The following is a 25,442-nucleotide window of genomic DNA, read 5'->3' on the forward strand; positions in this document are numbered from 1 at the left end:
TTCTAGGTTTAGGAAATTTCAAGGAATGCAAAATAAAATTGTTCATATGTTTCTGGGCTTTACTCTATATGACAACTAGAAGTACGGATTTGTTGTTTTCATAAAACCTTAATGTTACAAGGTTTTAAAAATACATTTTAAAATTTTTTCTGGGAGTAGGGAGAAATGGAATATTCATTGAAAGTACTGATGCTGAAGCTGAAGCTCTAATACTTTGGCCACCTGATGCCAAGACCTGACTCATTAGAAAAGACCCTGATGCTGGGAAGGAGTGAGGAGAGGAGGGAAAGGGGATGACAGAGGACCAGATGGTTTGATGGTATCACTGATTCAGTAGACATGAGTTTGAGCAAGCTCCAGGAGATGGTGAAGGACAGGGAAGCCTGGTATGCTGCAGTCCATGGGGCTGCAGAGTCAGAAAGGACTAAGCAACTGAAAAACAAGGGAGAAATGGGGAGTTACTTAATGGATGTATAGTTTCTGTTTTGCTAGTGTCAGTATTCTTAGCACTGCAGAAATATGCACTTTAATAAACATCTCTGAGGTGGTAACTCATTCTTCACAGGTTTTAAAATTATTTTCTGAAGAGTTCAGAAGATGGGGTATATCAATATATTAAGCAGCATGCTTCCATAGGAAAAGTCACTGTGCTCATCCTGAGTATTTGATGGTTTAAATGTCAATAGAAGATTCAGTTAGAAAAGCAAAATTGTAAAATGCCATCAGTTGAGGCAATGCAATAGTTGGAGACTAATAATGGTCATCAGGTTGGTCGTTGTGTTCTTTACCGATGGGATCTCTCAAAAAAAGTCTCCCTTAAGAATGTCTTTGATAAAGTAGTGCAAGTTGTTAAGTCTTAGCCCCTGAATATACATCTTTTAAATGTCCTAGGTGATGAAATAGCAAGCACATATAAACTAGATGCATTCCAGAATGATGTAAAGCAAGAGATAAAAAAGCAATGGTGATGTTATGGTCATTGAGTAGTCCCATGGAACATCATTTTTACTTGAAGTCATCTGACATGTTTGTCTCAAACTACATCATCCTGATAATTCAAGGTGAATAAAAGTATTTGTTGCCAGTGATAAAATTTAAGCTTTCAAAGAAAAATTGGGATTTGGGGAATTTTTTATCTAAGACCGTGCATTTGATAGTATCCCACTACCTGGACCCATACTCAACTCAATGAGAATATTAATGAACATAATTATTTTTGATATTATACACCAAAATGCCAGTATTTGGAACATCTATATAGCTTAGTGGACCAATATTTCTGATGACCAATGCAAAGAGATAAGAGATCCATTCAAAATGCCAGGTAGACCAATGGATTTTAATAAAACAATGTGAAAATTTCTTTGTGGTATCAGCTTCTTACCAGCTGAGAAGTAAAGCTAAATTCATTGCCACTAAGTCTTTATGGAACAGTTGCTTGTCAACTTTTGATACAGTATCAAGAATGATGCATGATTATCTGAAAAGGCTGTGAACACTATAAAAAACAGATTGGATTTTGTTGATGTCAAGACTGTATCAGCAACAGAAGGCGCAAATAATTAGGGAATTCAGTTGTATGCTATAAAGTTAGATTTGCAAAAATGTAAAACAATGCTTTTCTCAAATTTGTTTTTAGATAATTATTTTTTGTAACTTTCTTTTCTTTTGGCTGTACCACTCAGCATACAGATCTTAGTTCCCCACCTGAGGAAGTATGGAGTCCTAATCTCTGGACTTCCACGGAAGTTCCAAAATGTTATCATGTAATGGGGTTACTTTAAAATGAAAAATGCTTTTAAAAATGTGTTTAATCTCTATGAGAGATTAAATTTTGAAAAACATCTATTGAGTTTCCTCAGTTTTTTAAGATTGTAAAAAAAAAAATCTGGTTAAAGTGGTGATTCTGGAACAAGCACAATCAGATGGATAAGTTTGGTCTCACCTCTATCAAATAACTTGCAAATATTTTTCTCAAATCAGGTAAGATATTTAGGGTTGCACATGTGTACTTAACAGTGTTGAGGGACTTCCCTGGTGGTTCAGTGGCTAAGGCTCCTTGCTCCCAAAATAAGGGTTCTGGGTTCAGTCTCTGGCCAGTGAACTAGATCCCACACACTGCAACTAAGTTCACATGCCTCAGCTAAAAGTCCTGCATGCCGCAATTAAGGCCTGGTATAACCAAACAAGTAAAGAAATATATATTTTTTAAATGTTCAATTGGCTGCTGTCACTATTTTTTGTTTAGAATTGACTGCGTTGATCTTGCTTTCCAAGGGACTCTCAGGAGTTTTCTCCAGTACCACACTTACAAGTACCAATGAATAATTAATGACATTGAATTTCAGCAGAGAATGAAAGAAGACTGCACTGATTTAATAAAAAGAAATTAAATCTTTTAAGTGATGTGAGGTTCAGGGGAATTGTGTGTAAAATATTACTTTATGCATAATACAAAGAAAAACCCCCGGGGAAAGAAAGGATGAAGAAGAGGTCCTTCAGGAAGAAGGGAATTTAAAAAATAGTAGAAAGTAGGATGCAAGAGTGAAAGATAAATCAATAAATACCCACCTAAAGAATTGACTGCAGAAAGTAAACTGTAATTAATAACTAATTTTAGAGGAGAAATATAGAGTAAAAATATTCATCTGAATGGTGACATTCTGGAGGAGACCCAATAGGACTTAATAGTAGGTAGACAGGGTAAGGGAGAAAAGGGAAGAATCTTGTTTCTGGATTGTGCCACTGAGTGGGTGGTGAGGTCTCCCTTGCCTGTGTGGGACCAGATATCTTGGGACTGGGGATTGATTGTCTTCAGCGAGTGGCCAGCTTTAATGGAGGTTTTGCAGTGACCAACTCCTTTTCTTGGAGGACAGGCTGTAAGGCCACAGTCTTAAACAAGTTAACCCGCACTTCTTAGTGGTTGAGTCAGGGATTGACTGTCTTAAGCAAGTGGCCAGCTTTAATGGAGGTTTTGCAGTTGAGCTATTTTAAATCCTAAAAGATGATGCTGTGAAAGTGCTGCACTCGATATGCCAGCAAATTTGGGAAACTCAGCAGTGGCTACAGGCCTGGAAAAAATGAGTTTTCATTCCAATCCCAAAGAAAGGCAATGCCAAACAATGCTCAAACTACTGCAGAATTCACTTATCTCACATACTAGGAAAGTAATGCTCAAAATTCTCCAAGCCAGGCTTCAACAGTACATGAACTGTAAACTTCTGGATGTTAAGGCTGTGTTTAGAAAAGGCAGAGGAACCAGAGATCAAATTGCCAACATCTGTTAGGTCATCGAAAAAGCAAGAGAGTGCCAGAAAAACATCTGCTTTATTGACTATGCCAAAATCTTTGTGTGGATCACAACAAACTGAAAAATTCTTAAACAGGTTGGAATACCAGACCACCTTACCTGCCTTTTGAGATATCTATGCAGGTCAGGAAACAACTGTTAGAACTAGACATGGAACAACAAACTGGTTCCAAATTGAGAAAGGAGTATACCAAGGCTGTATATTGCCACCCTGCTTATTTAACTTATATGCAGAGTACATCACGAGAAACTCTGGGCTGGAGGAAGCACAAACAAATCAAGATTGCTGGGAAAAATATCAATAACCTCAGATATGCAGATGACACCACCCTTATGGCAGAAAGTGAAGAACTAAAGTGTCTCCTCATAAAAGTGAACTAGGATAAGCTGTGGTACATATACACAATGGAGTATTACTCAGCCATTAAAAAGAATACATTTGAATCAGTTCTAATGAGGTGGATGAAACTGGAGCCTATTATACAGAGTGAAGTAAGCCAGAAGGAAAAACATAAATACAGTATACTAACGCATATATATGGAATTTAGAAAGATGGTAACAACAACCCGGTGTATGAGACAGCAAAAGAGACACTGATGTATAGAACAGTCTTATGGACTCTGTGGGAGAGGGAGAGGGTGGGAAGATTTGGGAGAATGGCAATGAAACATGTAAAATATCATGTAGGAAACGAGTTGCCAGTCCAGGTTCGATGCACGATGCTGGATGCTTGGGGCTGGTGCACTGGGACGGCCCAGAGGGATGGTATGGGAGGGAGGAGGGAGGAGGGTTCGGGATGGGGAACACATGTATACCTGTGGCGGATTCATTTTGATATTTGGCAAAACTAATACAATTATGTAAAGTTTAAAAATAAAATTAGAAAAAAAAAACTCAACATTCAGTAAACTAAGATCATGGCATCCGGTCCCATCACTTCATGGCAAATAGATGGGGAAACAGTGGAAACAGTGTCAGACTTTATTTTTCTGGGTTCCAAAATCACTGCAGATGGTGACTGCAGCCATGAAATTAAAAGACGTTTATTCCTTGGAAGGAAAGTTATGACCAACCTAGATAGCATATTGAAAAGCAGAGACATTACTTTGTCAACAAATGTCTGTCTAGTCAAAGCTATGGTTTTTCCAGTATTCGTGTATGGATATGAGAGTTGGACTATAAAGAAAGCTGAGCGCCAAAGAATTGATGCTTTTGAACTGTGGTGTTGGAGAAGACTCTTTAGAGTCCCTTGCACTGGGGAGAAGATCAAACCAGTCCATCCCAAAGGAAACCAGACTTGAATATTCATTGGAAGGACTGATGCTGAAGCTGAAACTCCAGTACTTTGGCCACCTCATGCAAAGAACTGACTCATTCGAAAAGACCCTGATGCTGGGAAAGATTGAAGGCCGGCGGAGAAGGGGATGACAGAGGATGACATGGTTGGATCACATCACCAACACAATGGACATGAATGAGTTTGAGAACTCCAGGAGTTGGTGATGGACCAGGAGGCCTGGCGTGCTACATTCCATGGGGTCGCAAAGAGTTGGACACAACTGAGCGACTGAACTGAACTTGCAGTAGCCAACTCCTTTTCCTGGAGGACAGGCTGTAAGGCAACAGTCTTAAACAAGTTAACCCACACTTCTTAGTGTTGAGTCAACCCGGTATAGATTTTACAGAGGAATGGAGCTATGAACTTGGACCCAGGGCACCATCTTCCCAGACAGCATTCTTTTCTTGGATGGTATTTTAGGATAAATTTTAATAGAATGTCTGAGGTTTAATATGGAACCTTTATAATTTATCCTACCATTTGCTTTGTCTAATTAGGATAGATTTATCTGTGAGATAAACGGATTTTTTTTTTAAGATAGCCAGAAACCTACACTCTTAACCTGAATTGAAAGAGAAGGGCACAAAAGAAAATATAGCCTTTCCTGTTTTAAGTCCTTTAGTTGCTTCCTTCCTGTCTTTTATTCTCTTCTCTCTCTCTGTAACTCCAAGTTGGTGATTTGCTTGAGATTCCAGGCAATTGTGGAGATCCAGTAATCTGGGAACTGCTGTATTTTAGGTATGTTACATTCCATTGGTCACTGGTATGGCATGCTCTGATTGCTATGATTATACAGTGGAAGTGATAAATAGATTTAAGGGACTAGATCTGATAGAGTGCCTGATGAACTAAGGACGAAGGTTTGTGACATTGTACAGGAGACAGGGATCAAGACCATCCCCAAGAAACAGAAATGGAAAAAAGCAAAATGGTTATCTAAGGAGGCCTTACAAATAGCTGTGAGAAGAGAAGAGAAAAACAAAGGAGAAAAGGAAAGATATACCCATTTGAATGCAGAGTTCCAAAGAATAACAAGAAGAGATAAGAAAGCCTTCCTCAGTAATCAATGCAAAGAAATAGAGGAAAACAACAGAATGGGAAAGACTAGAGATCTCTTCAAGAAAATTAGAGATACCAAGGGAACATTTCATGCAAAGATGGGCTCGATAAAGGACAAAATGGTATGGACCTAACAGAAGCAGAAGATATTAGGAAGAGGTGGCAAGAATACACAGAAGAACAGTACGAAAAAGATCTTCACGACCCAGATAATCATGATGGTGTGATCACTCACCTAGAGCCAGACATCCTGGAATGTGAAGTCAAGTGGGCCTTAGGAAGTATCACTATGAACAAAGCTAGTGGAGGTGATGGAATTCTGTTGAAATATTTCAAATCCTAAAAGATGATGCTGTGAAAGCGCTGCACTCAGTATGTCAACAAATTTGGAAAACTCAGCAGTGGCTACAGGCCTGGAAAAGATCAGTTTTCATTCCAATCCCAAAGAAAGGCAATGCAAACAATGCTCAAACTACCGCACAATTGCACTCATCTCACATGCTAGTAAAGTAATGCTCAAAATTCTCCAAGCCAGACTTCCAACAGTACGTGAACCATGAACTTCCAGATGTTCAAGCTGGTTTTAGAAAAGGCAGAGGAACCAGAGATCAAGTTGCCAACATCGGCTGGATTATCGAAAAAGCAAGAGAGTTCCAGAAAAACATCTGCTTTATTGACTATGCTAAAGCCTTTGACTGTGTGGATCACAATAAACTGTGGAACATTCTGAAAGAAATGGAAATACCAGACCACCTGACCTGCCTCTTGAGAAAGCTGTATGCAGGTCAGGAAGCAACAGTTAGAACTGGACATGGAACAACAGGTTGGTTCCAAATTGGGAAAGGAGTATGTTCAAGGCTGTTTATTGTCACCCTGCTTATTTAACTTATATGCAGAGTACATCATGAGAAACTCTGGGCTTGAGGAAGCACAAGCTGGAATCAAAGATTGCCAGGAGAAATATCAATAACCTCAGATATGCAGATGACATCACCCTTATGGCAGAAAGTGAAGAACTAAAGAGCCTCTTGATGAAAGTGAAAGTGGAGAGTGAAAAAGTTGGCTTAAAGCTCAACATTCAGAAAACTAAGGTCATGGCATCCGGTCCCGTCACTTCATGACAAATAGATGGGGAAACAGTGGAAACAGTGGCTGACTTTATTATTTTGGGCTCCAAAATCACTGCAGATGGTGATTGCAGCCATGAAATTAAAAGATGTTTCCTCCTTGAAAGTTATGACCAACCTAGACAGCATATTAAAAAGCAGAGACATTACTTTGTCTACAAAGGTCTGTCTAGTCAAGGCTATGGTTTTTCCAGTAGTCATGTATGGATGTGAGAGTTGGACTATAAAGAAAGCTGAGCACTGAAGAATTGATGCTTTTGAACTGTGGTGTTGGAGAAGACTCTTTAGAGTCCCTTGGACTGCGAGGAGATCAAACCAGTCAATCCTAAAGGAAATCAGGGCTGAATATTCATTGGAAGGAGTGATGTTGAAGCTGAAACTCCAATACATTGGCCACCTGATGCGAGGAGCTGACTCATTGGAAAGTTGAGTTGGGATGTTGGGAAAGATTGAGGACAGGAGGAGAAGGGGATGACAGAGGATGAGAAGGTTGGATGGCATCACCGACTCAATGGACAGGCGTTTTGGTAGACTCCCGGAGTTGGTGATAGACAGGGAGGCCTGGCGTGTGCAGTTCATGGGGTCGGAAATAATCGTTCACAACTGAGTGACTGAACTGAACATATCCAAAATGTGGCTCCTACCTTGTAATACTGTTGGGTTACTGAAAACATAATTCCAATTTTGGACTTTGAATTTTAAATAATTATAACTAGGCTCAAGCTCTTCTTTATTAATCAAAATAGAAACTATTCATTACATTCAACACATTTTTGACAATGAGAATTAACTTTATTTATTCCTGTAGTGTAAAAATCTGTGCTTGGGATTGAACAAACTCTTGGAAAGCATCCTGCTGGTTATGGAAGTGTTTTCCCTACAAAAAGTTGTCAAGATGCTTGAAGAAGCGGTAGTTGTGAGAGGTCAGGTGAATATGGCAGATGAAGCAAAACTTTGTAGCCCAGTTCATTCAACTTTTGAAGCGTTGGTTGTGTGACATGTGGTTGGGCTTTGTCATGTATAACAACTGGGCCCTTTTTGTTGTCCAAAGCTGGCTGCAGGCATTGCAGTTTCCAGTGCTTCTCATCAATTTGCTGGGCATAATTCTCAAATGTAATGGTTTCACTGGAATTCAGAAAGCTGTAATGGATCAGATGGGCAGCAGACCACCAAACAGTGACCATTGCCTTTTTTTAGTATAAATTTGACTTTGGGAAGTGCTTTGGAGCTGCTTCGGAGAAGGCAATGGCGTCCCACTCCAGTACTCTTGTCTGTAGAGTCCCACGGATGGAGGAGCCTGGTAGGCTGCAGTCCATGGGGTCTCTGAGAGTTGGACACGACTGAGCGACTTCCCTTTCACTTTTCACTTTCATGCATTAGAGAAAGAAATGGCAACCCACTCCAGTGTTCTTGCCTGGAGAGTCCCAGAGACGGGGGAGCCTGGTGGGCAGCCATCTCTGGGGTTGCACAGAGTCGGACACAACTGAAGTGACTTAGAAGTAGCAGTTGGAGCTGCTTCTCTGTCCAATCATTGAGCTGGTCATCACTGGTTCATATACAAAGTCCACTTTTCATCACACATCACAGTCTGAAATCATTTGTTATTGTTGCATAGAATAAGACAAGATGATACTTCAGAACAACAATATTTTGGGTTTCTGGTCAACTTATAAGGCACCAACGTATTGAGCTTTTTCACCTTTCCAATTTACTTCAAATTGTTGACTGTAGAATAGTCAACATTCAGTTCTTAGGCAACTTTTCATGTAGTTGTAAGAGAATCAGCTTTGATGATTGTTCTCAATTGGTTGTTGTCAACTTCTGATGGCCAGCCACTACCCTGCTCATCCTCAAGGCTCTCGTCTCTGCAAAACTTCTAGAACCACCACTGGACTGTATGTTCGTTAGCAGTTTCTGGGCCAGTTGTGTTGATGCTGCCAGTTGTCTCTGATGCTTTACGATCCATTTTGAACTCGAATAAAAAAAAATTGCTCAAATTTGTTTTTTGTTGAACATCATCTCCATAGTCTAAAATAAATATAAAATAAGCAGCAAGTAATAAGTCATTAATAACTATAAAGCAGGAAATGCATATTAAAGTGATATACAACATAACCGCATTATTAAAGTGTATTCCAATATCAAATGGCAAATTTTAACAATGCAAAACCACAGTTACTGTACCAACCTAATATATTTTCCAAAGTCTATTTTTAAGATATCAAATTATCAAGTGTAAATCATTTATTTACTCATGACTGTATGGCCTGAGTTAAATATCAAGTTGTTTGGCTTGGGGAGAATTACCTCAACTCAGTTCTTTTTATTTTTTGTTTTTTAAAATTGATCTATAAATTCAAAGTGCTCCCAATCTTAATCAAAACAAGTTATTTGTGAATTTCAACAAACTAATTCTAAAAATTTATGGACAGGCAAAAGACCCAGAATACTCAATGCAATACTGAAGGAGAATAGAGTTGAAAGACTGACATTCCCTGACTTGAAGACTTACTATAAAGTCACAATAATCAAAATAGTGTGATATTAAATAATAAATAGTAGATCAGTGAAGCAGAGTAGAGAGACCAGAAGTTGTTGCTCAGTCGCTCAGTTGTGTCCAAATCTTCATGACCCCATGGACTGAAATACCAGGCTTCCCTGTCCTACACTGTCTCCCAGAGTTTGCACACTCATGTCCATTGAGTTATGCCATTCAATGTGTTCATACTCCTCCTGCCCTCAATCTTTCCCAGCATCAGGGTCTTTCCTAATGAGTCAGCTCTTCACATGAGGTGGCCAGAATATTGGAGCTTCAGCTTCAGCATCAGTCCTTCCAATGAATATTCAGCATTGATTTCCTTTAAGATCGACTGGTTTGATCTCCTTGCAGTCCAAGGGACTCTCAAGAGTCTGCTCCAACACCACAGTTCAAAAACATCAATTCTTCAGCATCAGCGTTCTTTATGGTCCATCTTTCACATCCACGCATGACTACTGGGAAAACCATAGGTTTGATTATATGTACCTTTGTTGGCAAAGTGATGTCTCTGCTTTTTAATATGCTGTCTAGATTTGTCATAGCTTTCCTTCAAAGAGCAACCGTCTTTTAATATCATGGCTGTAGTCATCATCAACAGTGATTTTGGAGCTCAAGAAAATAAAATCTGTCAACTGACAGAGGATGAGATGGTTGGATGGCATCACCAATTCAATGGACATGAGTGAGCAAACTCCAGGAGATAATGAAGAACAGGGAAGCCTAGAATGCTGCTGTCCATGGGGGTCACAAGAGTCTGACATGACAGAGCAACTGAACAACAGCAATACATCTATTAAAGGAGACAAAATTCAAAATACAAAACCAAATGCTAGAGAGCCTTTGGAGCAATAGGAAGTCTCATATATTGCTGGTCAGAATGCAACGCATTTCACCCACTTTGGAAGAGAGTTTGTGGTTTCTTACAGAAATAAACTCTTTTACCATATAATCCAGCGATCATGTTCCTTGGTATTTAGCCAAAGGAGTTGAAAACTTGCACACAGATGTTTATAACAGACTCTTTGCAACTCCATGGACTGTATCCTGCCAGGTTCCTCTGTCCATGGAATTCTCCAGGCAAGAACACTGATGTGGGTTGCCTTTCCCTTCTCCAGGGGATCTTCCCAACCCAGGTACTGAACCTAGGTCTCCCGCATTGTAGGCAGATTCTTTACCATCTGAGCCACCAGGGAAGCCTTATAACAGCTTTATTCATATGAAAACTTACAAGCAAAAACATTGTCTTAAGTAAGTGAATAAATAATGGTACATCTAGACAACAGGATATTATTCAATGCAAAAAAGAAAAAACAAAACAAAACAAAACAAAAAACCAATGAGCTACCAAGCCATGAAAAGACATGGGGGAATCTTAAAAGCATATTACTTAGTGAATAAGAAGCCAATCTGAAAAACCTACCTCCATACTATACAATTCCAACTAAGATATTCTGGAAAAGGCAATGAAAATTCTATATATGATACTATAATAATAGGTACATGTCATTATTTGTCCAAATCCATAGAATATACAACACTAAGAGTGAACTCTAAGGTAAAATGTGGATTTTGGATCACTACAGATTCATCAGTTGTAACAAATGTACCACTCTGGTGGGGATATCAGTAATGGGAGAACCTATGCATGTTTGGGGCAGGAGGTACTTGGGGTTCCTTCCTCAATTTTGTTGTGATCTTAAATCTACTAAAAAATAAAGTCTTGGAGTGACATCAGCATTATAGGGGCATGATACCCTCCTTTGTCTCTCATCTTCAATTTACAATCAGTAAAACATCCATGACTCAACCAAGGTTCCTCTGACCAACACACCAAGACACCAGAGTTCTACACATCAATACCTCAAAAGGGTGTGCACTGGAACACATAGTGGAGGCAGAACTAGGGGAAAAGTGGAGGCCACGCTTTCAATCCTAGCCATCAACCACCTGAAAGCAAAAGTATACAAACCCTTGAATAAGGTGATTATTTCAGAATCAGAAAATTACAACTCTATATCAGTATAGGCTGTTAAACAATTACAACATAAAGGTTAAAGGTGGGGGAGGAGCAGTAAAAATAACTATTTTGCTGTTGTTTGGTCACTAAGTCACATCTGACTCTTTTCCAACCCCATGGACTGTAGCCCAACCTGCTCCTCTGTCCATGGAATTCTCCAGGTAAGAGTACTGGAGTGGGTAGCCATTTCCTTCTCCCGGGGATCTTCCTGACCCAGGACTATAGGTACTTCAATACCTTACTTCAATACCAAACTTACAACATAAAATGAGACAATTTGCGACAACAAAAACATAAAAAGGTAAGAGGAAAAGGACAGAACTCACATAGGCAAGTGAAGATAACATGTTATTGACAGAAAAAGGACTATTTGAGACATTTTATAGAAACCTCATGTTGATCTTTTTGAACTGTGGTGTTGGAGAAGACTCTTGGGGAGATCCAACCAGTCCATTCTAAAGGAGATCAGTCCTGGGTGTTCTCTGGAAGGAATGATGCTAAAGCTGAAACTTCAGTACTTTGGCCACTTCATGCAAAGAGTTGACTCATTGGAAAAGACTCTGATGCTGGGAAGGATTGGGGGCAAGAGGAAAAGGGGACGACAGAGGATGAGATGGCTGGATGGCATCACCAACTTGATGGACGTGAGTTTGAGTGAACTCCAGGAGTTGGTGATGGACAGGGAGGCCTGGCACGCTGCAGTTCATGAGGTCGCAAAGAGTCGGACACGACTGAGCGACTGAACTAAACTGAACTGAACATGTTAACTACAAGGCTAGAGCAGAGACACAAAGCCTATTAAAAGAGGAAACTGAGTAGAACAGGAGTTGCAACAGCAGCTCAGGCTGCGCAGGCAGTGAGTCTGTGACCCTGAGTGCAGACAGTAAGGTACCTTGTTTTTCTGATGAGTAATGACCATGTTGGAATGAAAGGAAGCTATCTGTGCAGACCACTGTCTGTGAAATCTTTGAAGGTGATAAAGTAGTGTTGGATTCTGCAGTGAGAGCCTCTGGGTCAGCTATGTGGTAAGATGTTTCAGAAAGATAAGAAGCAATACAATAGTAGCAATTCCCAGAGCAGAGAAATCAGTAGTAAGGGCAAGTCTGTAGATTCCAGCCTTGGGAGGCTTTCACAGTCCAGCAAGGTGGCAAACCTTGACACCAATTCCACCAAGACTTCAGGACAAAGCAATAATAATTCAGATACCTGTGCAGGATTTATATAAAAAAAAAATACATTGATGCAATTGAGAAACTGAAACTCTCTGAAGGGTAAAGTCTTGAGGGGCTACTAGAACTGATAAATTATAAAGAAGTCACTCAGGAAGATAAAAAATTGCCTTTCGTCCCTTTGGAGGAAGAATTTACTATGCAGGTTACCAAGTTTGGTATAGAAGTATCCACATCAGATCAGTATGATGTTTTACATGGGTGTGCTCTGTATTTAATCATCCAAATGGTATGTTATGGTGACGATCTGGGTGCAGGAAAAAGCTTATTGGCTTTGAAGACTACAGATGTGAACAATGAAGAATACAGCCTGTGGGTTTACTAGTACAATAGCCTCGAACAAGCACAAGCAATCTGTAAAGTTTTATCCACTGCTTTCAACACTGTACTGACATCTGAGAAACCTTGAATTTTGCAGTCAAGGGGAAGTTGACTTCAAGTGCAAGTTCAGCTGTTTTCTCAGTAGTTCTGTTTTCAATCTGTGGTGTTGAACTATTATGGACATATAAACGATCCTTTGCTCTAGATTTTCTGAAGAAAATGCAATGTACAAAATATCAACCATCTGTTTTTCTATTGTGTCTTATTTGCTGCTAAGTTGCTTCAGTCGTGTCCGACTCTGTGCGACCCCATAGACAGCAGCCCACCAGGCTCCCCCGTCCCTGGGATTCTCCAGGCAAGAACACTGGAGTGGGGTGCCATTGTCTTCTCCGATGCAGGAAAGTGAAAAGTGAAAGTGAAGTTGCTCAGTTGTGTCCGACTCTTAGTGACCCCATGGACTGCAGCCTACCAGGCTCCTCCGCCCATGGGATTTTCCAGGCAAGAATACTGGAGTGGGGTGCCATTGCCTTCTCCGATGCCTTATTTAACAGTGAAAAATAGGAAACTGAGAAAAACAAAATAGAAAACCATGAAACTAAAATGGCAAACAAAAATTCAAACAAAAAAAGAAACAATGGACATATAGAGCAACTAGAAAATAAAAGGTAAAATAGCAGTACTAAGTCCTCATTTATCAATAATCATCCTGGAAATTGAATCCATGAATTAAAAGACAGAAAGTAGCTGATAAGTTTGAAAACAAGACCCAACTAAATGCAGCCTCCAGAACACTTAGTTCTAAAGACAAATGTAAGCTCAAAAGAGAAGGGATGAAAGATGATACTCCAAGTAAATGAGAGCCCAATAAAGCAAATGTAGCCATACTTATATCCAACAAAAATAAACTTCAAGCCAAAAAACATTACAAGAGACAAAGATGGACATTATATAATGATAAAGGGGACAACTCAAGAAGAAGATATAATGATTATTCATATATATGCATCTAACATAGGAGCACCAAAATATATAAGCTAATTATTAACAGATTTAAAAGAGAAACTGACAGCAACACAATATAGTGGACTATTTTAGCACCCTACTTATATCAATGGATAGATCATTCAGGCAGAAAGTCAACAAGGAAACAGTGGCTTTAAAATAAAAATTTATATCAGATAGGCTTAATAGAATCACAGAGAACATTCCAACCAAATGCAGCAGATTACACATTCTTCTCAAGTGCATATGGAAAATTCTCCAGGATAGACCATAATTTGGAAAACAAAACTAGTCTCAATACATTTAAGAAAATCAAAACCACATCAGGCATTTTTTTTTTTTTTTTTTTTGCCACAATGATTATAATCTAGAAGAAAGCTGGAAAAATCACAAATATGTGGAAACTAAACAGCATGTTATTTAACAGCCATTGGATTTAACATAGAACTCAAAAGAGAAACAAAAACATATCTGAAGACAAACTAAAATGAAAACATGATATATCAAAATCTAAGGAATGCAGCAGAAGTGGTACTAAAAGGGGAGTTTATAGCAATGCAGGCCTATCTCAAGAAACAAGTAATAATTCAAATAAGCACTCTACCCTTACACCTACTGGAACTAGATAATGAAGAGCAAACAAGGCCCAAAGTCAATAGAGAGAAGGAAATAATGAAGATATGAACAGAAGTAAATAAAATAGAGACTAAAAAAACAACAAAAAAGATCAATGAAACTAAGAGCTGGTTCTCTGAAAAGAGAAATAAAATGAACAAAGTTTTCCCTAGACTCACTAAGAAAACAAAGAATAAAGTCAGGAAAAAAGCGGGGAAATTACAATTGATACCACAGAAAGGAAAAGAAGTAGAATACCATGAACACCTATATGACAACAAATTAACAACCTAGAAAAATGGACAAATTCTTAGAAGCACACAATCTTCCAAGTCTGAATCACGAAGAAATAGAAAATCTGAACAAGCCAATCACTAGCAAAGAGATTGAAACAGCAATCAAAAACTTTCCAAAAAACAAAGTCCAGGACCAGACAGCTTCACTGGTGAGTTATCTCCCCAATTCAGAAAAGATATAAGACATATATTCTTCTTAAACTTTTCCAAAAATTGAAGAGGAGGGAACAATTCCAAAATTTTACAAGACCAACATTACCAAAAGTTAAGTGAGGACAATAAGAAAAGAAATTTACAGGTCAATATCCCTGATGTACATAGATGCAAAAATCCTGAACAAATTATTAGAAAACTGAGTATTAAAAATACATCAGAAGGATTATATACTATGATTAAGTGGTATTTATTCCAGTGGTGCAAGAATTGGTTCAATAGTCACACATCAACCAATGTAATACACCACATTAACAAACTGAAGTATAAAAATTATGTTATTTTATCAATAGATGCAGAAAAGGGCATTTGACAAATTAAACCTGTTTTTCAAAGATTTCAATCTCATTCATGCACAATAAAGCTACTAGCCCTTGCAATGGCCTGTGAGCCCAACTTCAGCAGGAGCTAAAGTATCTAGGATTTAGAGTCAGAGAGTAGTGATTTCATCCTGACTTTCCAATGAGCTGATAGGCTGTGACTGCTAAGCACTGAGATACAGAATTCAAAGATGTACTATCTGCCTTTGTTCCTGGCAGAAAAAGAATTTAATGTTTTTGCCTTGTTGTGAAAGAATTCAGAGATGAAGCAGGGAGGTTAAAGAGTAAAGTGAATTTATTTAATCAAGAATACTCAGAGGGAGAGCAGGTAGACAGGTGAGGAGCTGCTGTCCTGTTTCTCTTTGGCCATCTGGTTATGAGGGCCATACAAATGAAGGGGCAAAATATTCATTGGGGAAGGAGGAATTTGGGGGTCATATTCCTGATTTTCCTCCCCACTCTATCTTCCTGAGGGCAGGAGGGATTTTTTTCTTACTTAGCTTAGATAGGAAGTGTCACAGCATAGGTGCATGACGGGTACTTCTTATCTCCAAGGCTAGTTTTATTGCAATGAGTGCATATTAAATAAGTTACATTCACATGCAGGAGATTCCTGCCTTTATCTTTCTTTATCTGCTTCCAGGACACTTATTGCCCAAAAGGTGTGGTTTCCTGTCAGTCCGCATGTTCCTGATTTCCTCTGTCTGCCCATGAACCCCCGCTGTTTACAAGATGCATGATTTCCTGCCACCTGGCCCCTGCCCCCATTTCTCTGCTCTTATCTAACTACCTACCTGCTGTAACACCTTAAAATTAAACACTAGCTGGCAACCCAGGCAAAGAAAGATTACAGAAAAACATTTTTTATCTCACTAGCATTCACTGAGCACCTACCATGCACCAGATATTATTCTTCACAGCATGGAATCATGGTCAAAAGTACAGACTCTGGAATCAGCCTCCCGGAGTTCAAATCCTAGCTCTGCCATTTACTAGTTGTGCTACCTTGGACAATGTATTCAATACTTTACCTCTCTCTGCTTTACTTTCCTCATCTATAAAAGGGCACTAATAGGAATTCCCTGTCAGTCCAGTGGTGAGGACTCTGTGCTTTCACTGCCAAGGGCAGAGCTTCCGTCCCTGGGTCAGAGAACTAAGATCCTCCATGCTGGGTGGAGGATTTATTTTAAAATTTTAAAGGGGAAAATAATAACAATACATACTTCAGAGCACTATAATAAAATGAGTTCCTAATTGTAAATGACTTAAAGACAATGCCTGGTCTTCCCTGGTGGCTCAGATGGTAAAGAATCTACCTGCAATGCAAGAGACCTGGGTTTGATCCCTGTACTGGGGAGATCCCCTGGAGAAGGGAATAGCTACCCACTCCAGTATTCTGGCCTGGAGTATTCCATGGACAGTATGGTCTATGGGGTTGCAAAGACTCAGATATGACTGTGACTTTCACTTTCACTAAGACAATGCCTAGCACATCGGAAATTATATTTAAGGTTTTGTTAAAAATTAGTCTTAAAATCTGTCTATCAGGACCTTGGTGTCATGGTCCAGGAGTGGGTTGGAAAAGAATTTCCAGATATGAGACAGAATGAGAGGTAAATAAAGTTTATTAGAGTGGGAGATGCTTTTAGAACAGTGGGCCAGCTCAAAGGAGAACCGACTTTGAACAGGGGTCCTTAGTCCGCTTTTATACCCAGAGTACAAGGAGTGGGATAGGGGTCTTGCAGGTCATTTACTGATTGAATGAGGCACATGTACTGGATGGGGGAAGAGTAAGGCGAATACCTTTTCCCTGTGTAGGGTAGGAAGGGAGACAGGTTATATTGCTCAGGAAGACCTGAAATCCATTAATAGTTAACAGCATGGGGGAAGGAAGGACAATAAGGGTCTGATTTTTCTGTTCCTGAATTCCAAGACTCTCCTTCGTTTTATCTGCTCATTAGTCTTTGGGTCACCACACTTGGCATGGAAAAGGAACAATTTATTTTATTTAACACACTTTTCCTATTTTGAGAGGAAGATTATGAAATAAAGCACTAATTTAAATGTCAGTTTTAGAAATTCTTTCATCTGCTCCACAAATATCTATAGAGTCCTCCTCCGAGACAGGCACTGTCCTGTCCAGTAAACAAAGTGTCAAAGAATTTAGAGCCCAGTGGGAAAGACAGCATGGAATAAGCGTGCAAATAAACATAAACTTAAAACTGAGGTTTGTGGAGAAGGAAATGGCAACCCACTCCAGTGTTCTTGCCTGGAGCATCCCAGGGACGGGGGAGCCTGGTGGGCTGCCGTCTATGGGGTCGCACAGAGTCGGACACGACTGAAGCAACTTAGCAGCAGCAGCACTCTAATAAATACCAATCCCCAAGTCAAATGTTTCTTCGTGTTTAGATAGATACAGGTAGATACATTCTTGCCTGGATCAGCAAAAAGGTATAGATGATTTAACTAAACAGAAAAAAATAACAATAAATTTGATTCCTTTGACTAGTTAAGAACTCTAAGGAATTCAGTTTCATTTGGAAAATCTTAGAGCTATTTCAGAATACTTATTAATGAGCTTATTGTAGTATCCATTTTAAGAAACTGTCTTGGCAATCTTTTATTTTTAGTGGCTCCCTCTGATAACCTCATTTTATTGCTGTGTGCATAATGATGTTCTTTAGTATATCCCAGAGAGTTTTTGAAGTTGGAATATACAATGACTCAAGTTTCACTCTAGCAGCTTGAAAGAGTGATAATGAGGTGATCTCTTTTTTTACATTTGTACTCCCTTTCCAGGTGTATAATTTCATTTAAAAGTTGATATTGTCCTTCCAGATTTTTTATTCAATAATGAAATGCAAAGCAATGATTGTTCCCCTGAGAACAACTTTAAGTTTTCTGAGAGTTATGATAAGGACTTTGCCATGAACTCTGAAGGTACCATTTGGGAATTTAACACAATATGCTTCAAAGCCAGAGAATAAGGAAGGTTCTGCATTAAAATGTGTGGATGAAAATCTATAATCTGGAACTAAATCAGTTGAGACCTAGTGGGTGGCAAATAAAATTGCAAGAAGAAAGTGAAGATTCTGATTGCCTGGAGATTTAATGGGTAGGGGTCAACTCCTGCTTAAATTGTAGGAAGAATGACTCAGACTACAAAGACAGAAGGAAAAGGGGTGTTTGAAGATAAGAAACTCAAGTAAGTAAAATACTAAAAATAACAGTACCAGTAGCTAACACTTGTAAAGCAGTTACCAGGCGCCATGATAAGCATTTTATGTGCGTAATGCCATTTGATCCTCATGATAAGCATTTTCTGTGTGTAATGCCATTTAATCCTCACAACAATGCTGTGAAGTTGCCACTACTGCTGTCCTCATTTTGACAAGCGAGAGCATTAAGCTTTAGGTAAATAATTTACCTAAGGCACAAAGCTGGGAAATCATGGAGCAGGTTCTCAAGCCTAGGTTTATTGTGCTTTTAGAGCAATAAAGAGATCTTTAAAAAAAAAAAAAAAAACAAAAACTGAGGTTTGTGCCAGGAGGGAAAAGGCAGAGTGCAAAGAAAACTATAGAAGGAAGACAACCTAAACTGGGAAGCCTGGGGAAAAGTCCTAGGAAGTGATATTTAAGGTGAAATCTAAAGGATAAGGCTTAGAGGAGCAAAAGGAATGTAGAAGGGAAGTGGGGAAACATTCCAGGAAAGGGCACTGCAAAAGTGAAGGCCTTGAATGTCAGAGGAATTTGGGGGTCCTTGAAGAAATGCCACAGGAATCTGGGGCCTTGGAAAACAGTGAGAGAAGAGCAAACTGAGACATGAAAACTGACACTTAGGTAGGAGTCACAGAATGCAGTGCCTTTTGCCCATACTAAGGATGATGACAAATTACCTTTGGAGCAATAGAAAGGCATTAGAAACCATGCACAAAAGTGCTGACAAGATCGTATTTGTACTCTAAAACATCCCTCTGAATAATGAAGAATCAAAGTGTAGCAGACCTACCATATTCTATTTTCTATAAATTCTCGCATTAAGTTAAAGTAACTAGGGATGTTTTAGATGTAAAACAGGTAAAATTAATTGTTCAGCTTCTCCCTTCAAAGATGCAAGTCCTAATCTTGACTAAATATATTTACTTGTTATATTGAGAAAGTGAAAGTGAAACTCACCCAGTCGTGTCCGACTCTGCGACCCCATAAGACTGTATAGTCCATGGAATTCTCCAGGCCAGAATACTGGAATGGGTAGCCTTTCCCTTCTGCAGGGGATCTTCCCAACCCAGGGATCGAACCCAGGTCTCCCACACTGCAGGTGAATTCTTTACCAGCTGAGAGCATACTAGTAATCATATGGCAAAAAAAAAAAAAAACCCTGACGGTGAGAATGTTAACAAATTTGTACTATTTGGCCTCAAACGGCCAAGTGTTGTCATTTTATTTATCTTTGAAATTTTTCCCTGGCTGAACATCTTGTGGAATCTTAGTTCCCCAACCAAAGAATGAACCCTGACCCTTAGCAGTGAAAGTGTGGAATTCTAACCACTGGACCACCAGGGAATTTCCAAAGTATCGTTATTTTAATTTGATTTTGATAAGTGATAGGAAAAAATGAGAGTAGGATATAAAAGAATAGACTGTACAAAACTACAATGAGTTATCATTTTATACTGGTCAGAATGGCCATCATCAAAAAATCTACAACCAATAAATGCTGGAGAGGGTGTGGAAAAAAGGGAACCCTTCAATACTGTTGTGGGGAATGTAAATTGATACAGCCACAATTATGCAGGTTCCTTATAAAAACAGATATACTATATGACCGAGCAATTCCACTCCTGGGCATATACTCAGAGAAAAGCATAATTCAAAAAGATACATGCAGCCCAATGTTCATTGCAGCCCTGTTTACAATATCCAGAACGTGGAAGCAACCTGAATGTTCATCAATGGAAGAATGGATGAAGAAGATGTGGTACATGTATACAGCAGAATACTACCCAGCCATAAAAAAGAATAAAACGATGCCATTTGCAGCAACATGGATGGACTGAAAGACTGTCACATTAAGTGAAGTAAGTCAGACACAGAAAGACAAATATCATATGATATCACCTATATGTGGAATCTTAGAAAAAGGGTACAAATGAACCTATTCACAAAACAGAAGTAGAGTCACAGATATAGGGGAAATAACATGATTACCAGGGGATAAGAGGGAGGAGGGATAAATAGGGAGATTGGGATTGACATACACACACTATAATAAGAACCTGCTGTATAGCACAAAAAACATGGCTCAGTATTCTTTAATGGCTTATATGGAAAAGAATTTAAAAAAATGGGTGACTCTATGTATATGTATAACTGATTCACTTTGCTGTACACCTGAAGCTAACATAATATTATAAATCATGTACTCCAATAAAATTTTTGGAAAAAAAAAGATTATATTATTGTTAATTATTCTCTATTTGACAGAGAATTTTATTTACCTAAAAATTGTGAAAAAAATACCCATTTTATTGTCAAAATTTTCTCAGCTTCCCATAAGACCACCAAAGAAATCTACTCAATCAAGCTGAGTTCACTGATGTTACTGCAGCATAGAAGAGACCACCTTGATTCAACTGTGACCTGGGAGCGAGGCTGCTGATTAGGGTAGGGCTGAAGATTAAGAGTTTGAAGGCCTACACTCATGGTTTAAAGATGGTTCTTCAAGGCAGGGGCTTGTTTGGAGCTAGGCAAAGTTTATGACTGCTAAGTGAAGATTTTAAAATAATTTTTGATAAGCAAACTGGTGTCAGAGAAGCAAGCTATTTGTCCAAGTTACCAAGCTGTTATTTTAATAGGAGAGCTATTCCTGTGGATGATCTGCCCAGACACACTGCTTGGCAGACATATCCTGAGGTAAGCAGTGAAGTTATTCATTCCTCTTAGTCCTATCTCCCTGGGTAAAAATTTCCTGGAACAAGAATTAAGGCATGTAAGTCTCTATTTTCCAGAGAAGGCAATGGCACCCCACTTCAGTAGTCTTGCCTGGAAAATCCCATGGATGGAGGGGCCTGGTGGGCTGCAGTCCATGGGGTCGCTAGGAGTCTGACACGACTGAGCGACTTTACTTTCACTTTTCACTTTCATGCATTGGAGAAGGAAATGGCAACCCACTCCAGTGTTCTTGCCTGGAGAATCTCAGGGACGGTGGAGCCTGGTGGGCTGCCGTGTATGGATTCGCACAGAGTCAGACACGACTGAAGCGACTTAGCAGCAGCAGCAGCAGCAGCAGTCTCTATTTTCACTTTCCCTTCAAAAATTCTCCTTTCAAAATCCACTAATAGGAACTTCCCTGGCAATCCAGTGTTAAGATGCCGTGCTTCCAATGAACAAGGGCACGGGTTCAATCACTGGTAGGGGAACTAAGATCCCACATGCTATGTGCTGTGGCCAAAAATTAAATAAATAAAATCCACTAATACAAGAAATTGATGGGATGTAGTTCAGGAAAGTAGTTGGACTACAAGTATAGTAAAGGATTAATATCTTAATGTATAAAAAATGATATTAATATTAAATATATACACATTGCTATATATTGTTCATATAAGCTTTAAATATGAAGACTCAAATAGGTTAAAATTAAAAGCACGAAAAAAGTTACACCATGCAAACTCTAGTCTTAAGAAAACGAGTGGCTGTGTGTGTCAGACAGGCGGACTTCAGGACAAGGAATGTTAGTAGAGATAGAGATATATTTCATGGTGATAAAAGGATCAATCATCAAGACAACATAACAGTGCAAAATATGCAAAATATATATGCACTTAATAACAGAGTTTCAAAACAGACTGTTATGTAGGAATGAAAGTGACAAAACTGAGAATTTGACTTTCTCAGTTATTATTAGCAATGGTTTTCAATTATTTTTTCACCCCTCTCCCAATAATTAATAGAAAAATAGAAAGCAAAAAAAAAAAAACAGAAAAAGATAAAGAAAAATTAAAGAAAGAATGACAAAGTCTAGAGTCCTTCCTTGTCCTCAATCTGTATGCCTCATCAGTCACAAAGTCTTGGAAATATAGTTTCCTCTACATTTCTTAAATCTGTTCTGTCATCCCCATTTCCATGAATTGCAGACATGAACTGATCTCCTTCCCTCATTAGCTAGCAGCAATCTGATTTTCCCGTGGTAATCAGGATAAAAAGCAGAGACATTACTTTGCCAACAAAGGTCCATCTAGTCAAAGCTGTGGTTTTTCTAGTAATCATGTATGGATGTGAGAGTTGGACCATAAAGAAGGCTGAGCGCTGAAGAACTGATGCTTTTGCACTGTGGTGTTAGAGAAGACTCTTGAGAGTCCCTTGGACTACAAGGAGATCAAACCAGTTAATTCTAAAAGAAATCAGTCCTGAATATTCATTGGAGGGACTGATGCTGAAGCTGAAGCACCAATACTTTGGCCACCTGATGTGAAGAACTGACTCATTGGAAAAGACCCTGATGCTGGGAAAGATTGAACGCAGGAGGAGAAGGGGATGACAGAGGATGAGGTAATTGGATGGCATCAGCGGATGGCATCATGGCTCAAACTCATGCTGGACATGAGTTTGAGCAAGCTTTGGGAGCTGGTGATGGACAGGAAAGCCTGGTGTGCTGCAGTCCATGGGGTCACAAAGAGTTGGAAATAACTGAGCAACTGAACTGAAATGAAAGGAACCAGATGCAAAAGGCCACCTATTACATGATTTCATTCATATGAAATATCCATAATAGGCAAATAAATCCACAGAGAGTAGATTAGTGGTTACCTAGGATTGGGGGAGGAGGAATGGAGGTGACTGCTGAGGGTACAGGATTTATTTTGGAGATGATGACAGTATTCTGGAATTAGTGGTTATGGTCGCAAACTTAATGAAAATACTGAATCACTGAATTGTACACTTTATATGTATTGTGAATTATGTCTCAATTTTTAAAAAGCGAGAGGAAAAAACACTTCATGGCAAATAGATGTGGAAACAGTGTCAGACTTTATTTTTCTGGGCTCCCAAATCACTGCAGATGGTGATTGCAGCCATGAAATTAAAAGACACTTACTCCTTGGAAGGAAAGTTATGACCAACCTAGACAGCATATTGAAAAGCAGAGACATTACTTTCTCAGCAAAGGTCCATTTAGTCAAGGCTATGGTTTTTCCAGTAGTCATGTATGGATGCGAGAGTTGGACTGTGAAGAAAGTTGAGCGCCGAAGAATTGATGCTTTTGAACTGTGGTGTTGGGGAAGACTCTTGAGACTCCCTTGGACTGCAAGGAGATCCAACCAGTCAAGCCTAAAGGAAATCAGGCCTGAATATTCATTGGAAGGACTGATGTTGAAGCTGAAACTCCAATACGTTGGCCTCCTGATGCGAAAAGCTGACTCATTTGAAAAGACCCTGATGCTGGGAAAGATTGAGGGCAGGAGAAGAAGGGGATGACAGAGGATGAGGTGGTTGGATGGCATCACTGACTCAATAGACATGGGTTTGGGTGAACTCCAGCAGTTGGTGATGGACAGGGAGGCCTGACGTGCTGTGGTTCATGGGGTCGCAAAGACTCAGACACAACTGAGTGACTGAACTGATCTGAAGGGGAGAAATGAATAGAACCTTTGTGAACCTCCATTCCTTGGCTCCTCGGTTCATGTATTTAGCTATGAGGGAGAGGTTGTGATGTATTTCCACTGATTTAAGTCACACATTAACCTTGTATAACAATCCTGTTAGGTAATTTTCTTTTAGCTGATGTGGTCACTGAGCCATTCTACCACGTTGTCAAGCCAGATGCTTCTGGGTTGCTGGGGCTTGTGATAATGCTAATGAATTCTGTAAGTATAATTTCAATCTATTATGTCCTTCTCTGCAGTCTCCTTGGTCTGAAGTGGTTTGAATGGAATATGAATGGCAATGAATGAGGCCTTCTGTTTAGTGCCAGTAGAAGCATTTTACACAGGAAAGGCAAATTCGTATCTGGAAAATGTTTCTATTCCCAAGAGGACAATATCTGCTCCTTGTATGATGGAAAGTGTCCAATGCATCAGTTTGCCTCCAACCGGCTCACTGGTTCCTGGGAGAATGGTGTGTTCAATAAGGGGCTCAGCATGGCCTTGGCTTTTATCACATGGAAACTCAGAATAGGCAGAAGCCAGATCAACCTCAGTGAAGAAAAGCTCAATCACAGCCTCCTTTCCTGTTGTCATATCACTTCATAAATGGGCCTGTTAAGTAAGTACTAGGCAGCTGGAGAAAGAGATTGATTGACATCCATAGGATAGAATGTACTGTCTGTCTGATTATTGAGAGCTTTTCTGCCATAGATGTCCTCTGATGAGCATTGATATAGGTCATGGATTTGTCATACATGCCCATTCTGTGAAGTCCTCCACATAACTTTTCCCCTAGACTTCACCAATCTTCTAATTTTGTTCTTCCTAAGCTTTCATGCAATAGGTCAACCCATTAGTCACTGTACATGATATTAACATTTTCAAAATAGGATACATAGCCATCTATTTCCAAAGTTAATAACCAAATACACTGGCTCTTCAGGCACTCTGGTACTTGTTTAATAGGTTTATCAAATGATATACTTTGGCATTTTGTACAGATTTCTGGTAGTTATTGTTAGTTTTGATCTGTCTGGACTAGTTTGTAGATGCTACACAGGTAAATGAAGCAGTACTTTCTGTTTCTGCTCCACATTTAATCCCAACCAAGAATTTGCTCTTGTAGAGGCTGTGGGGTATTGGAGTATAAGTAACTAGAAATGATTTAGAGTATTGATTCTTCTCTGTTCTTGGTGGCAGGCTATAATGACTTTGGCTTCATTACTGTCTTTTAGTATCATCTCTGAGATAAGCTATAAAATACTTCTCTTGAAGTCAGCATACTGTACAAACCATATTTGGGTATACTCAAATACTGTAGGGTACACCAGGACCCTACTTTCTTTCCTCATTCCTCATAAGGCCGTACATGTGGTCTGAGGGAAAGCTAGTACAGAAGGAGCGGTTATG

At 39.3% G+C, this 25,442-nt stretch overlaps 1 pseudogene; it reads left to right on the forward strand.

Moving 5' to 3' along the window:
• The first annotated feature begins 12,422 nt into the window (after positions 1 to 12,422).
• On the forward strand, positions 12,423 to 13,030 carry LOC113893651 (annotated as a pseudogene).
• Positions 13,031 to 25,442: the final 12,412 nt, after the last annotated feature.

This window comes from Bos indicus x Bos taurus, chromosome 5, assembly GCF_003369695.1.
Source record: "Bos indicus x Bos taurus breed Angus x Brahman F1 hybrid chromosome 5, Bos_hybrid_MaternalHap_v2.0, whole genome shotgun sequence".
Classification (NCBI taxonomy): domain Eukaryota; kingdom Metazoa; phylum Chordata; class Mammalia; order Artiodactyla; family Bovidae; genus Bos; species Bos indicus x Bos taurus.